This window comes from Mytilus galloprovincialis, chromosome 10 (genome assembly GCF_965363235.1).
Source record: "Mytilus galloprovincialis chromosome 10, xbMytGall1.hap1.1, whole genome shotgun sequence".
NCBI classification, from domain to species: Eukaryota; Metazoa; Mollusca; class Bivalvia; order Mytilida; family Mytilidae; genus Mytilus; species Mytilus galloprovincialis.
The window spans coordinates 31,469,298-31,485,281 of record NC_134847.1 but is presented as its reverse complement, the minus strand read 5'-3'; the positions used below and the strand labels follow the sequence as shown (position 1 = coordinate 31,485,281).

The window sequence follows — 15,984 nt, the reverse complement described above, 5'->3', positions numbered from 1 at the left end:
CGAAACTATCAAATTGATTGTGAAGGAAAAAATAAATGGTGGAGCTGATTGACGGATAGGAAATTTCCGTAATTAAAAAAGGTACAAATGATGTTTTTATTTTTGAGTTTTTGACAAAATTGTTTGGAATTTGCCCAAAAAAATTTGCATGCAATATCACAATAATATGTTTTGTCCTCTGAAATGTCAAATACTGTTTTTGAATCATATGTTTTCTCGTTTTCAAAGCAAAACGCGTTAAATTTCTATCTAAAAAACAGCCAACTTTAAGTTTGAAAGTTTTACTTGGAGATGGTATTATATTTATGTCTTCATCATTCCGATGATCCTTGATGATATGTGCATAGAAAATATTTACGAAAATAGCGAGAAATTTAACCAAAAAATATATTTTTGGATTTTAAGGGAACTACCCAAAACCGTTAATTGAGGGGTACCCCCATTAAAGTGATAAAATTCAAAAATGTGACCATAGAAACTTTTTACGACCCGACGGAAATTAAAATATAGATATTATTCTATCATTTAAAACAATTTGCAGCCGTGTGTTATTCCGGACCATTAAACTCGTTAACTTAGCGTCTTTTTCGATGTCAGTTGCAGTACTATTTTGGCTAAGTATAAGAAAATTCTGTCTCAAAAAATATTTACTTATGATCTGCCTTTATAAGTCCTTTCTGACCCTGTTTGAACTTTCAATAATGCATCCACATGTTGTTGGTAAAGAGACTTTTTTACAAACGTAGAAACAAATACTTCGTATAATCAGGTTGAAGTAAGAAACAAATGTAGCGTTTGTACTAACAAACGACAAACGACAAACTGCAGACGCATTTTTATCGTTTGCATAGTTTGTCAAAGTTTATGTAAACTTTGCAAACGTATGTTTGAAAAAAAAGATCAAAACATGTGCGGGCTTAGCCGTTTGCATCGTTTGTGTTAGAAAGAAATGCACCCATAGAAACGTTACAACAGTTACCAGAAGTGCTCTTTCAACTGCCTTCATGTACGTTAAATATCTTATCTATAAAATTCCATAGGTATTACTAGTCATACAAGACCTCCGCGAATGTCAATTAAATTGGAAAACCAAATGAAGGGACGTCGTTGTCTGTACAACTATTTTTTTTAATTTTGTATCTTATCCCACAAACTAAATAATAGATAGGTTACAGATATGTTACACATGTAAACCGCAAAAAAAACCCCAACAACAATAAAATATTGATTAAAATTTATAGGTTCAAAACCATTGCTTCAAGGCTTGGTATTAAATGACGCGTTTCAACTAATCTTTTATTTTTTATATATTCAGCTAAAAAGATCAACCATACACAAATGGAATTTGTTTTTACCAAAGTGATAAATCACCCATGTCGGTGTTATTTTAACACATATTGTTTCACTAAGCTTGTTTTGTTTTATCAATTTGTTCGAAAACAATAAATGATATGTTAACAAAAAAATAAGAACAATAGAATAATAGAACAGTATGAGCATTACAAGATTTACAAATATACATAAACGACGAATAGCCTTATAATCCTTAAAAAATATTTTGTTTTTAATGTCCCTTATTTGTTAAATGTAAAGTTGATTAATAAAAGCATTAAAATTGATAAGAAATACAAGTTAAACAGAAAACTTAAATATTTTGGGTATTGACTTTTTCTTTTCTATAAAGTGACAATTAATGAAGATGATAGTAAGCAACACATACTCTCTAGAGTTGACTTTAATCACAGGTTTTTTTTCATTATTGACGCTGTAATCTGATATTCGAAATTCAATAATATTTATCAGTTATTTGTTTAAATGACTTGTAAATAAATGCACCTTATTCATATTGATCGATTAAAACATGTACTGTTTCCTAATTTCAATACGCATACAAACATAATGATTAACCACTCTCTTCTTCTCAACGAAATCAAAGAAAGGCAATATTGATTTTTAAAGATATAGTCTTATTAAATCTTTTTTCAGTATACAAAGGCATCAGCATGCTTTATGTAAGTATAAACTACTACATTTACTACCAAGTCTTAACTCCGTGTTGTTTTCAATATAATTCATATACAATAAAGCCATAAGTTCATACCTTTATCTAAGCCTATTCAGTAATGAAATACATTCCAAACTGTTCAATGTTTTCGTGATGCAGAGATCTTATAATGAAATCCTTTATGTGTGATTTTAACAATGTTGAATCGAGAGCTATTGTAGCCTGTGATCAACATATATCCAAACATAAAATTGAACGTAGTTTGTTTTACATTTGTAACACATTTGTCAATATTGTGAATAAATCAAACAGTCAAAACCAACATCAGAAATATACACACAATGTGTATATACGATTAATTCAAAGTACAATGAAAATATTACATTGATGTAAGGTAGAATACAGTCTTTGTGAATTCTTCATCTTCTAAAAGTAAACTAACAAAAATTCCGTACTCCAAATGTTAAGTTAGATCATGCACAACATTGCACAAGGAGTTGAATAAAACATTTCTTTAAAAAAAAGTAGTATAACATTGAAATTACATTTGCATTTTTTTGCACACGGACAGCTACTTTATGAAAGAGAAATTTTAGTCGTCAACATAAATCTGCTATTGCTCTGCTGTTCCGGAGAACACAAGTTAAAATCATATATTTCCAAACATTATGTTATTTTGTAATTGCTGCCTGTTTTATTCCATCCATTTCGTTTTTGAATTGCTCAACACTATTTACTCTAAGATGTGTTCGCTCCTTTTAAAAATACCGATTTAAAGCGTTCCCAAATTATCAAATTTGACGGAATGTGTAGTTGTTATTGTTTCCTTTTTCAAAATGAATATTTATCAGTTACATGGAAGTTTTATTTAGCAAAAGAGTCATGAAGCAGTTCTTCATCCTGTTCTTTTGGTATCCGTTTTGATTTTAATGTTTGTCACTCTCTGACATTAAATGGTAATCAATTTCATATCTATGTCAAATTCACAGTATGAGTTATCAGCAAAAGGACAGAGTATGGAAGTGGGAAAAGTTGTTTCTTTTAGAATCAGTTGTGACAAGAGTCTTTCAGATATCTCTGGGTAAGTATTACATATTTTTAGATTCTAAAATGACGATCCTTTATCGTCAACCAGTATAATCACAATCTATCAATTTTAAGCGCAAGCGCAAAAATACACAAAACTGGATGTTTTGCGGTACGCCCTATTTAATTATACTACCAGGTATTCTAAATTTTCTACATCAAAATCACCAATTTACATAGTCCAAGAATCAGATTTAATTAAGTTATCTCTATTCTAAAACAAAATAAACAAATTAATCCATTTCATTTTTTTTTTATGGAAACTTTCCGTTAATTAAAATGTAATCGTCTTTGCATTGCAACGAATTAAGGTGACGAAACAAGTATAGATGAAAAATGCGATTTTATCTAAGACTTGTTATTAACTTACATTTATATAATTCTTCTAATATTATCATAAACGGAACAGCCAAAACAGTATCGTGTGTATAGTGCTTTCACGGTAACAAAATTAGCGAATTTGTCCTATTAGAATCGAAATGATGCATGGCAGCCGTAAATTTGTTTTCATTTAACCATAGGTTTGGGCATGAATCATCGTATTTTCCCCTCGCTCTCGCTCGGAATGAAACAATAGAATATAAATGCCCAATCCATGGTTAAATGGTGAATGTTATCTTTGAGTTAGATCATGCACAATAAATAGAAGTTACTACTGAGTTAGATCATACTCAACAAGTGAAAATAAATGTTGAATAAGTAAGATCATAAACAACAGGCTGAACAGGTGGCAGTGAATATCGAGTTCGATCATGCATGACATTAGAAAGTGAGTGTCGAGTTCGATCATGCACAACAAAGGAAAGTAAATGCTTATAAGATTCTACACAGCAAATGAAGATACATATTTACTTAGTTCATGAACAACAATTAAACGTGAATACAGAGTTACATCATGCACATCAAATGAAAGTAAACGTTGACTTAAACAAAACATAATGAGTTAAAGTGAATGTCGATTTTGGTCACGCAAAACAAGTCAAAGTGAGTGTTATATTAAATAATACACAACAATTTAATTTGGATGTTGAGTAAGAGCATGTACACGTGTTAATGAATGTTAAGTCACCTCACAACACGAGAGTTGAATGTTGATTTACATCAAACACAACAAGTCAAAGTGAATACTAAGTTAGATCTTTCACAACAAGAAGTCAAATTGAATTCTGAGTTAAATCATAGACAAGTGAAATTGAATGTTGAAATAGATTCAGAACAACTAGTGGAGGTGAATGCTGGGTGAGATCTCGAACAATAAATGAAAGTGTATGTTAAGTTATATCATACACAATAATTGAAAGTAAATGTCGAGTTAGATCATGTAGATGATGATTTTGATTATAGAGAAATAAAAAAAAACTGAATGTTGAGTTTGATCATAATGATCATGTACAACCATTCAAATCAGGTGTTGAGTTAGAACAAACATAAGAAACACAAGTAGATTCTGAGTAAAATTATACTCATATAAAGATAGGGAATCTAAATACTGTAAATTTAGAAATTATTCCGATTTTTTTTATTATTGCTAAAAATGTAACACGGTTAAAATTGCAATAATTTGAATTCGCATTTTGAATTTTTTATAATTATGAATTTAACAGTATTTTTCTGAGAATTGCAAAACATAGCATCGCATTTAAGTGTTAAATTACGAATTCGCAACATTAAATGCACGCATGAATTTTTAAATTTACCGTACTGAGTTAGTCATGCAAACATGCCAAATTAAATGTTGAGTTTATTCTTGATAAGTGAAAATATACATTGCGTTAGATCATGTTTGATTGATAAAATTAGATAATGAGTAGCATCGTGCACAACAGGTGTACTTGATTATTGAGTTTGATAATACACGACAGGTGAAAACTAATGTTGACTCAAGTTATGCTTGAATAATTCTTATATGATTTGCATATTAGGTTATAGGTTGATATGATTGGTCGAGAGGACTTCCAGAGGTTGATCTGGACGTCAGTTATTTTTCGATAGACGACGTTGACCGAACTTCTATTCGTAACCAATGTAAACAAGATGGCGGAGATATTAACACCGACGTTAACAAAATTTATTTTCACTGAACGTTAATCGTTAAATTAATAAATAAACACAGACACATTTGATTGAATGATAAAAAGAGTTTTTGCAATTTGTTTTTTATCAGATAGCAATTTGCATTGAGTACATATTTTTGCGTTAATCAACAAATATGTTCATGCGCCTAACCTATTCAATGACATAACTATACAATTAATGTGTGACAGAGGTGACGAGTGTGGACAAATTTATTCCCCTTCTCCAAATTAACAGAATAATAAGGATTAAACGCCTTTTTAAAGAAATTTATTGGTGTATAAACTGAACCAAGTCACTCACAAACATATCATAAAAGTCCTTGGGACTTTTATTTGTACGTGAGTGAATTGGTCGAGTTTATACACCAATAAATTTCTTTAAAAAGGCGTTTAATCCTATCTTAGTTAAAATAAATGTGGAGTTATATCATACACAACATAAATAAGTGAAAGTTGATTTTGATCCGGAACAACAAGTGAACACAAATGTTGAATTAGATCTTGCATAACATAAGAAATGCATTGTTTATTTAGATCATGAACAAATGTTAGTTAAGGCTGATATAGATCATACAATTGAAATTGAGTGTTGAAATAGATCATATGCATACGTAAAATTGAATGTTGAAATAGATTACTGGTATACACAACAGTTAAAAGTGAATGCAGGGTTAAATTATTTGCACAATAAGTGAAGGTGAATGTTGAGTAAAACCATGTACAAGTAATACTGAATGCTGAGCTAGATAATACACAACATGTGAAATTGAAATGTTAACATAGTTCATACATACTGGGTTAGATCATCTCAAACAGTGAAACAGACTTTTGAGTTAGACCATGCACAAGTGATTGTGAATGCTGATTTAGATCATGCACAAAAAGTGAAAGTGATTGTTGAGTTAAACCATGTTCAAGCGATAGAGAACGCCGAGCTAGATCATACTCAGTGAATGAAATCGATTGTTAAACAAGATTTTTTATAACAGGTGAAGGTGAATGCTGAATAGGTATATACACAACACATGAGAGTGACACACTCAAAAAAAGATTGTGTATTGTGAAATGTCATTGTCTTTTTCGTGATTAAGAATTAATAATAACCGATTTTTACACTTAATTACAGTCAAGGTTAGCAATAGGTCCCTCGAAATAGTCAGTCAACAAACTTTTTTGGATCAACACGTAAATAAACGTTTCGGAAATTTTTTCAATTAGAATTAAATCAAAATCATTCTTGTTTAAAGTTTTGCATCTATTTTAAAACTCTGTTTATCCGTTTTATAATGCATATTTAAAACTATGAAAATTTCGGGTATAGATATATTTCAGAGGGCTTCATCTGAAAGAAAAATCAAGAAAAACAAGGCTTGAAAGACGATATTTAAATGAACCAAACGTTAGATAATTTAAATATATTAAGGAAAGTAATCCATCTCATTACATCGAGGGAATTGAAGGACAAATAACATCCTTTGTAGACAGCAAAATGTGTCCACTATTTATTAAACAATGTCCAGAGATCTTGATGTTACATTTAAATGATGACATCGTCCGTCCGGGGTTAGATTTACACCGAGAAATAATAGGTATACCCAAGCGTATTAAGGTATTTGAAAAAAGCCTCACCAAATCAGGTTCATGGACGAAAGCGGTTTCGGTTACAGCAAACAGAAACTATTGTCACTCACAAAAAGGGGGAACAGTGTATCGAAATTATTTAGTAGATTTTTTCCAGGTTCAAATTTACCTTTAAACTTTTTGATTGGCCTTGACTGTTTCTTATATTATAATTTTGTCCACGGTCCATCAAATTCAGAGAGCTTTCTTTTTGCACGTTTAACGTTAAGTAGTCAGCACTTCGGTGTTGACATAAATATCAATTATATGGTCATTTTTATAAATTTTCTGTTTACAAAACTTTGAATTTTACGAAAAACGAAGGATTTTCTTACCCCAGGAGTAGATTACCTTAGCCGTATTTGGCACAACTTTTTGGAATTTTGGGTCCTCAATGCTCTTCAACTTTGTATTTATTTGGCTTTTTTAACTATTTTGATCTGAGCGTCACTGATGAGTCTTATGTAGACGAAACGCGCGTCTGGCGTATAAAATTATAATCCTGGTACTTTTGATAACTATTAACACATGACTGTTATGGCCGACCAACCTTTTTTCCGGGAGATTTGATAATTGTTTATAATTGCGCTTTCCGACACCACCACGCTGAGAGAATCCTTATTAATAAAACTTAAAAGTGTTAAAATGCAAAAAAGATACTGGATACTTCCATGTTTAGATGTGTGCTTTTTGTTTGGTCTTGTTTCATTGTAACAGTGAGTAGTAAATAATTTTGTAGTCACGCGTGTTCATTTATGAATCAAATGATATAAAAAAAGAAGATGTGTTATGATTGCCAATGAGACACATCTCTCGGAAATGAACAACTATAGGTCACCGTACGGCCTTCAACAACGAGCAAAGCCCATAGCGCATAGTCAGCTATAAAAAACCCTGAAACGACAATAAAAAAACAAATTCAAACGAGAAAACTAACGGCCTTATTTATGTACAAAACATGAACGAAAAACAAAATATAAAACACATAAACAAACGACAACCACGTGCACTGAATTCAGGCTTCTGACTATGGACAGGAACATACATAATGAATGTGGCGAGGTTAAACATGTTAGCGGGACCCCAACCCTCCCTTAACCTGGGACAATGGTATAGCAGTACAACATAAGACTGAACTAAACAAAATAGTTGAAAAAGGGTCAACTCATCAGATGGACAAAAATACAATTAGACGTGTCCGGGTACTGATACATCCTAACAACAAAAAGACACTAGGTACAGATCTTAGAGTACTCAAAGTACGATTGTTCGGTTAAAGTTATCAGCTAATGAAATCGATCGATACATGTTCATTTCTCAATATAAAAAAAATGTTACGTGTGATTGGGCTAACGCTAAACTGGACTGAAATTGAGTGTAACTTAACAAGGATCAGTGTTGTCATGCAATGTTAATTGAATTTGCCATAATTTTTCATTTCTTCGATTGTTATTCAATAGTTTTAGAGTTCAGAAGAGCTAGAATTAATTTTAATTTTGAGCTGTTTCTTAGAAATTATGATTTTGTTTATATTGTCATTAAAACGTGCTTTGATATTTTTTTCTTTATAGTGGATTTGCAGTAAATTTTCAAGAAGACAATGAGGATTACGAAAATATTGCTTTCCACTTCAACCCAAGAGCTGAATCTTCGAAAGTTGTATTAAATACGCGCATTCGCAGTAAATGGATAAAAGAACACATCTTTGGAGATAATAAAGTGAAAAGCGATTACTATATCAATCCCTTCAAGTTAACAATCGAAGTGAAAAATAAAGAGCATATTCCTATTTCTGTAAATGACAAATTCATAACGGGATATAACTGTAAACTTGACATCACAAAAGTAAAATATGTTTGTTGGGCAAATGGTGTGGAAATCGACCGTGCTGATTGAAAAGAATAAAAAAAAATTTAAAGTAGTATCTTTAGGTGATTATAACTGTTATGATAAACCATGTTCACTTAAACTTGTATAATGTCAAAGATGCAGTATGAGTGCCAGTGAAACATCAATCCATTCAAGTCACAATTTACCACAAAATTACAAATGTATGTGAAAATGCGACCTTCAACAGGGAGTTAACTGCATGTTAATTCATAAGATGAATAATTATTTCTGTTTTTTTGTAAGATAGGCAAACATTCGAAAAACTATACCCGTCTTGTAAGATTAAATTAAATGTAAAATTAATACCACTTTGTTCAAAGCACTCTAGCAAGAAACAATAGACAAAAGCTCATTAGTTTATAGTTGCATGATTTATTTTACATGGTCAAATATTCAAATACTGGTTTATTTACCTTTGCCTTTATTTACTTGTGCATTGTATATGTATGTTTTTTTTTTGGAACATTGTAATTTTTTTTTTACATAATGTAGAATTATACGTTTTACTTTTTAACTTCTGTTTTATTTCATTGACAATAAATTACACAAATCTTATAAGCAGTCACATTGTTATTATCAGATTTATTCATGACAGACCTCATCAATTGCGTTGTTTTAACTTTTATCTAGAAGTATTTGTGTAATGTTTTCCAACAATATGTCTTTAAAAGTCTTTACGAAAAATTTTAAATGTGTGAACAATGTCACCTAAATTTTGTTGTAAAATTTTCGAAATCATATGTTGACCTCTAGATGTCGTTTCTGTGTAATAAGGTTGCTATCAATGGTGTCTAACAAAGCCGTTTTGTATTAATATTAATAAAGATATTCATTCAAAATACATTTAAAACTCGGATATGAAAATGAAGTCATATGTTGTAGGTGGCAGTTTTCCCACAGAGAGTATCACCAGAATAGTACTCAGGAATTCTGTGTCGACATTCATTACCATTGAAATTATCATAATTATTAATTATCTGCTTTTACAAGTTGGCATTTTTTTTTAAATACTAGCTCTATCATTTATATCCCCGAAATAAAATACATTAGCTTTACTTAATAAAAATTTTGGAATGTTGAGACCGCATAGATTACCAGCATTGTTTTCTCTTTTGTCTGTTTTAACTTTTTTTTATTCAAGCGTCACTAATAGGTTCTGTGTTGACATTATGTACCTCTGACGTTCAATGTTTAAATCTCGGTATCTATGATGAGTTAATCTGTAGTTACACTTAATTATTAGTTGACCATCACTATCGATTTTCATGTGTAACTAGATCGAAATATGAATTTACATGACGTTTCATCTATTATGCTTATCTTATCTTAGATATAGCATCAAAACCACTTGATTTGAATTAAGCTCACGATAAATAAAAATAATCTGTCTATAAAATAAGAATCGTACTTTATAGAGACGGCAATTTCAAAGATCGTTTTGGTTTTTATAAAGTGTTCTTTAATAGGCAGATTTATTTACACAAGTTTCTTTTACTGACAAACATGAATGTAATAAACAATTGTCGTAAAGTATCATACGTTTATTCAAATTAAGGTACAGTATGCGGAGAGGTGAATTGATTGACAGTGAAATAGTTATCAACTAAGAACCAACATTAACAAGACAATGTATCTATGCTAACTGCCATATTACCTTAATTCACAACAAGAAAGACATTTTCAAAAATAGAGCAACAGGCAAATGCGAATGACATTTAAAGATAATAAATATGTATATAAACATGCACGGCTGGAATCTTATCTATCTAAATCTAAACCCTATCCATCGTAAAAATGTAAAAGCGACAACACAATGAATATGACCCCCCTCCTCCCCCCCCCCCAAAAAAAAAGCAGCTATAGTTTATCAACAGTCCGGAATTAAATCATTCCTTCTTAGATACTCACAGTTATTGTTATAATCAGAAAGGAAATATACAGAAATGGCATTAACAATACAGAGAACATTTAGAACAATGTCTAGAATTTATCAGATTTTCGGTGCAGAAAATCAGCAGAAACAATTGACTGACTGCTGATGTTCATTTTAATACACGTAATCTTTGAACTGTTATGATACGATCGGCGACCTTGCAGTGTTTGCTTGAACAAAAACCCGAATAAATATAAAAAAAAAGATGTGGTATGATTGTCAGTGGGACAACTTTTTGCAAGAGACCAAATGACACAGAAATGACCAACTATAGATCACCAGACGGCTGTTATCAATGTGCAAAGTCCTTACCGCAAGGTCAGCTATAAAAGACCTCGTAATGACTTATGTAAAATAATTCAAACCAAAAAACTAACGGCTTAATTTATGTTACAAAAGTGAACAAAAAACATATATGCAACACAGCAACAAACGACCACCTCTGAATTATAGGCTCCTGATCTGTGACAGGCATATACATACAGAATGTGGGGGTGTTAACGGGAATCCCAACCCCCTAACCTGGTACAGTGGAGTAACAGTACAACTTTAAAGAACGAACTTTAAAAATCAGTTGGCCTAACTCATCAGATTGATACAAGGACACTTCAAACAAAAAACACATACCGGGTGTGGCAAGATATTTACCCATCATTCATTGAGTAAAAACTGTCAACAGAATGAAAAGGACCATCAAAAGCACGTAATTTATCTAAAACATGCAAACAATTGTTTTACACTTCAAAAATAGTTTAATTCCACTATTTTCATATATTTGACAACAAAAGTTAATGTTAAGTTCTTTTATAGTAGTTAAGGAACTTGTTATAAACACTGAAATATTAGTTGTAGAACACTTACTAGAGGCCGAGAAACGATATTTCACTGTTTTTGTGTAGTTCATGTAACCTATACATAGTAGGGACATACACATGATCCAAATGTTCGGAAGAAGCCTTAAGCTGTGATGTGGTTATGATATGTTTGTCGACTATATGAATTTTTGTGGAGCATATGGACTTGGATGTATATAAATTTAGGATTTCTTCTTAAAAACGTCCGTATAGTACAATGTACAATGAGTATTTACGGCATACCACCACCACATTGTTGGCCGCTTTGTCGGACGGTACAAACACAAACCGGTTTGAAAATTCTTGAAGTTGATTTCTTATGTACACTTTTATTAAATTCTGAATCATTTTTAAAATGTCGAATATCAACAACATTCATATATCTATTTATATAAGAATCAAGAGATTTTTTACATTTTACAATACGAGGAAAAAAGCGCTTTTTGTGACCTGACGACACTGTTTCAAATCTATTTTAAATGGAGGACGATATGTTGGTCCTTTTTTAAAAGTTTCTAGCCTCTCAGTCTTTGACAATATTGAGGTCTCCCGTAATAACATGGTCATGCGGATCATATCTAAACTTCGGCGATTCACAGTTTCAAGGAAGAGGATAACTATGTTTCTTCATTGAAGTATGATGTTACTGATTTATAACTAAAAATTAAACTTCTGCTGTTTTTTATGTGAACGAAATGATAGGTGGTTCTGTGTTATCAACAAAGGGAGGTATAAAACTTTGAATCATAAAGTCATCAAGTATACTCGATAGGTTGATAACATCAATACTCTGTTAATATCTTTAATTTTTAGAAAGTGCCGTTCATGATCTTCAGGCTTATCGATACGCAAGAACAACCTATTGTGGCAAAAAGCTGTAAGTGTACGCGAATGTTCATAGAGTGGGCAGCAGAAAGAGTTTGTGTCACACTTCTGGATCAAATTATGTAATTTACTACTTAGTATTTGACCAAGTTAAAATAATAATTGATGCCTACCACTGTGTATAAAATTATGCTCCTGCTATTTATAACTTTTAGAAAAAAAGAGGTCCGATATTTTTTCTGGAAATTTCTTACTTTGGGATAACAAACATACGCCCAGCAGTCAAAATTTAGATTTCACATGCTAAATCACTAATAACAATGATCATGTTTTTACAAGATAAAAGTTAGAATAATGCGAAACAGAGTTAATTTTTTTGTCTACCATGTGCATAATTAGCTGAGATATACTTTACGCCATGGGAGATGGTTTCATATTTATTTTCCCTTTCGTGCGTCAGACGTCAAGTAGCAGCATTCAGGTAACACTTGCATAATGAGTAAATATACAGCTGGTTTCACTTTCCATTGATTGTGTCATTGATCTGAGCTTATTGGTAAAATTACGGCAACTTGCAAGCAACCACTGAAACAAGGGTTTCATATATATATTTTAATCATATGTTTAAAATGTTTACGTGTGCCATAAGGTTATACAATTTGTTTGAAAAAAGTAAAATAACAAAAATACTGAACTCAAAAAAGTTCAAAAAGGAAAGTCTCTAATCAAATGGCAAAAACAAAGCCCGAACACAACAAACGAATGGATAACAACTGTCAAATTCTTGCCTTGGTACAGGCATTTTCTTATGTAAAAAATAGTGGATTAAATCTGGTTTTAAAGCTTACTAAACCTCTGACTTGTAGGACAGTCTTACTTTCATGTGAAAAATGACCATGTCCCAATTGTCGTAGAATTATAAAACTCGTTTCCTTCTTTTATGCTTTATTTTTGTTATTTGTTAATCGTATAATCCTCACGACGGTATTTACTATTGTAGTAAAAACTAATTATACATTCATAACATTTCATTCTATAAAATAATTTAAGGCATTTTGTTCAATGTTTGTCATTTGTTTCCAGGTATTTAAAAAAAAACCTAGACAGATTAGTAACATATTGACAATTAAACGTTATGAAAAACAAATTATACATATAAATAGTTTACATGTCTACTTTAGTTATGATATATAAAACCCAAATTTAGAAGGATCTTTTATATTTAAGAATTTAAAATTCAAAATTAAATATTCGAAATCTAAAATTCAAAATTCAGAATTCAAAGTACAAAATTTGGGAATCCGACATCAATATACAATATGTGTTTATCAGCGCTTACAAAAATCGCACTTTGATACTCTACGGAAAGGCATGTTGAAAAGTTTGGACATTTTGGGTCCCCATTGCTCTTCATCTGCGTTCTTTATTTCGTCTCTCATTATTTTTAATCGAGCGTCACAGATGATTCTTTTGAAGATGAAACGCGCGTCTTACGTACAGAATGTTAATCATGGTACAACTGTTTCTATAATGAGTTATTTTCTTTAAGCCGGCTGTAAAACATTTGCCAAAATGGGGCGAGTCCTTTAGGCTGTGCAGGACGTTGCTTAATTTGATGCCGCATGTGGAGGTGGTGCTATGATCTCGGTATGTGAAAGGCCTTTGCAACTATGATCTGATGGTCTGTAGGTTACCTGTTGTAAGTCTAATTTCTGTCCCAATTCAAGATATCCTATTTTTCCGGTAGCATTCCGAATTTCCCGCCCGTATTTCCGATCGACTACCTATGGTCAAGTTAGCTTTGAACGATTTTCACATTCGTATTTAGTTATTGTCTCTGATTGAATGAAGGACATTTTTATCAATTTCTTATGCAATCCATAGCTATATATTCATGAAGTTTAGTGCCCATGAAGCTTGTTTAAATGAAACTAGAAAAAAGATATGCAACTTAAGGTAATTATGCTGATTTTTACAAAACAATGTATTCAAAAATTCCCAATACTGATTGGTTTTGCAATCCAAGAAAATGATGACATAACAGTATAACATGTTATTTCGCATTTTTTTTAGAAGTCTCGTCTTGCTGATTGTGTTTGCTTATTTAAGTTATTATATATAGAACTTAAAAAATGTGTTATAATTTTTTAAATAAAAAGAAAAAAATTGAAATTAGAAAAAAATCGTTATAAAAGGGCAATAACTCAAATAAGGAGTCATCTGTCGATTTCGGCTGCAGGTATAACATATATGTAGTTATTCCCGTTCGGATTATCTTTGCACGATGAAGTTTTTTTTGTGTCGATTTTGATTTTTTTTAAATAATAGGAAAAAATGAAAACCCCATGTTCAATTACCGATATCGATTATTACTTTTATTTGTAGATATTGTCATTCTGATCATATTTGCTATAGATATCATAATGTATGTGGTAATAGGAAAAGAAGAGAGTAAAAATGTAAAATCTTCATTTATGAGCAAAAACGCTTATTAGAAGTCGTCTGACGGTTTTTATGAATTAAATTTTAATTAGATCTCATAATTCTGAACAATTTTAATTTTTTCATTTTTTCTATCTAAAGAGGTTTCAAGATATTGAATAAAACATGTTTCACCCCCTTTGTTCTGTACTAACCTTTGTCGGCCATGTTTGTTGGCAGTCGGAGTCATTTGACACATTTTAAAAATAGACATCCCTTTGTTGATGGTAGTAACGCTTGGTTAATTCGACGAAAGTTTGAAAGAAGGTGATCTTTGTAGAAGTTTTTACGGACGGCGACGGACACCAGGCGATGGCAAATGTTAACCCTGGACTTGCGTGTGAAGTTGGTAAACGGCATTTCGAATAACATAGATATAGGAAGATGTATTGTGAGTGCCAATGAGACCACTCTCTATCCAAATAATTTATAAAAGTAAACCATTATAGGTCAATCAACACGGAGCCTTGTCTCACACCGAACAACAAGCTATTAAGAGCCCCAAAATTACTAATGTAAAACCATTCAAACGGAAAAACCAACGGTCTAATCTATATCAAAAACGAGAAACGAGAAACACGTATAAATTACATAAACAAACGACAACTACTGTACATCATATTCCTGACTTAGGAGAGGTGCAAACATTTGCAGCGGGATTAAACGTTTTAATGGTACCAAACATTCTCCCTTTTTCTGAAACAATAGCATCATAACATAGGAAAACACACGATATAATATCAATTGGAAGGCTTAACTCAATCAAAAAATGTAAATTAACACACTATGAACGGATTAATTTGATCTGTGATATCTGAATGCAAATGCACAGTTCATAAAATATTAGGGACAAACCTTCAAGGCCAAAAAGCAAACAAACAAGTCCAAATAAGCCATGACAAGACACCACGCGAAATATTTAACACTTCGAAATTCATCACTTTTGAAAAAAAACGGTTTTAATAATATACACTGGTAAATGAAAAATAACTTTGTCGTTTTAGGTATACTACTTATGTGTATGAAATATTCATTAACCAACAACTCATTTAAGGAGTAGTGACAAAGATTTAACGATAATAGACAGTAGTTAGATCTCCAAACTCTTAAATTTCTGTCTATGTCAGATTTTTCTCTGTATAGCATTTTTCACGATAATAGACGAAACTTAAATGTAACCTATATGTTCTTTTTGAAGCCATGGCGATCATGTCG

At 31.4% G+C, this 15,984-nt stretch overlaps 1 long non-coding RNA gene across 1 annotated transcript; it reads left to right on the top strand.

Moving 5' to 3' along the window:
* The first annotated feature begins 1,908 nt into the window (after positions 1–1,908).
* LOC143049096 (uncharacterized) lies at positions 1,909–9,081 on the top strand. Its single transcript, XR_012970058.1, has 3 exons — positions 1,909–2,012; positions 2,995–3,086; positions 8,358–9,081. It is a non-coding gene; the product is annotated as an uncharacterized LOC143049096 (long non-coding RNA).
* The last annotated feature ends 6,903 nt before the right edge of the window (positions 9,082–15,984 follow it).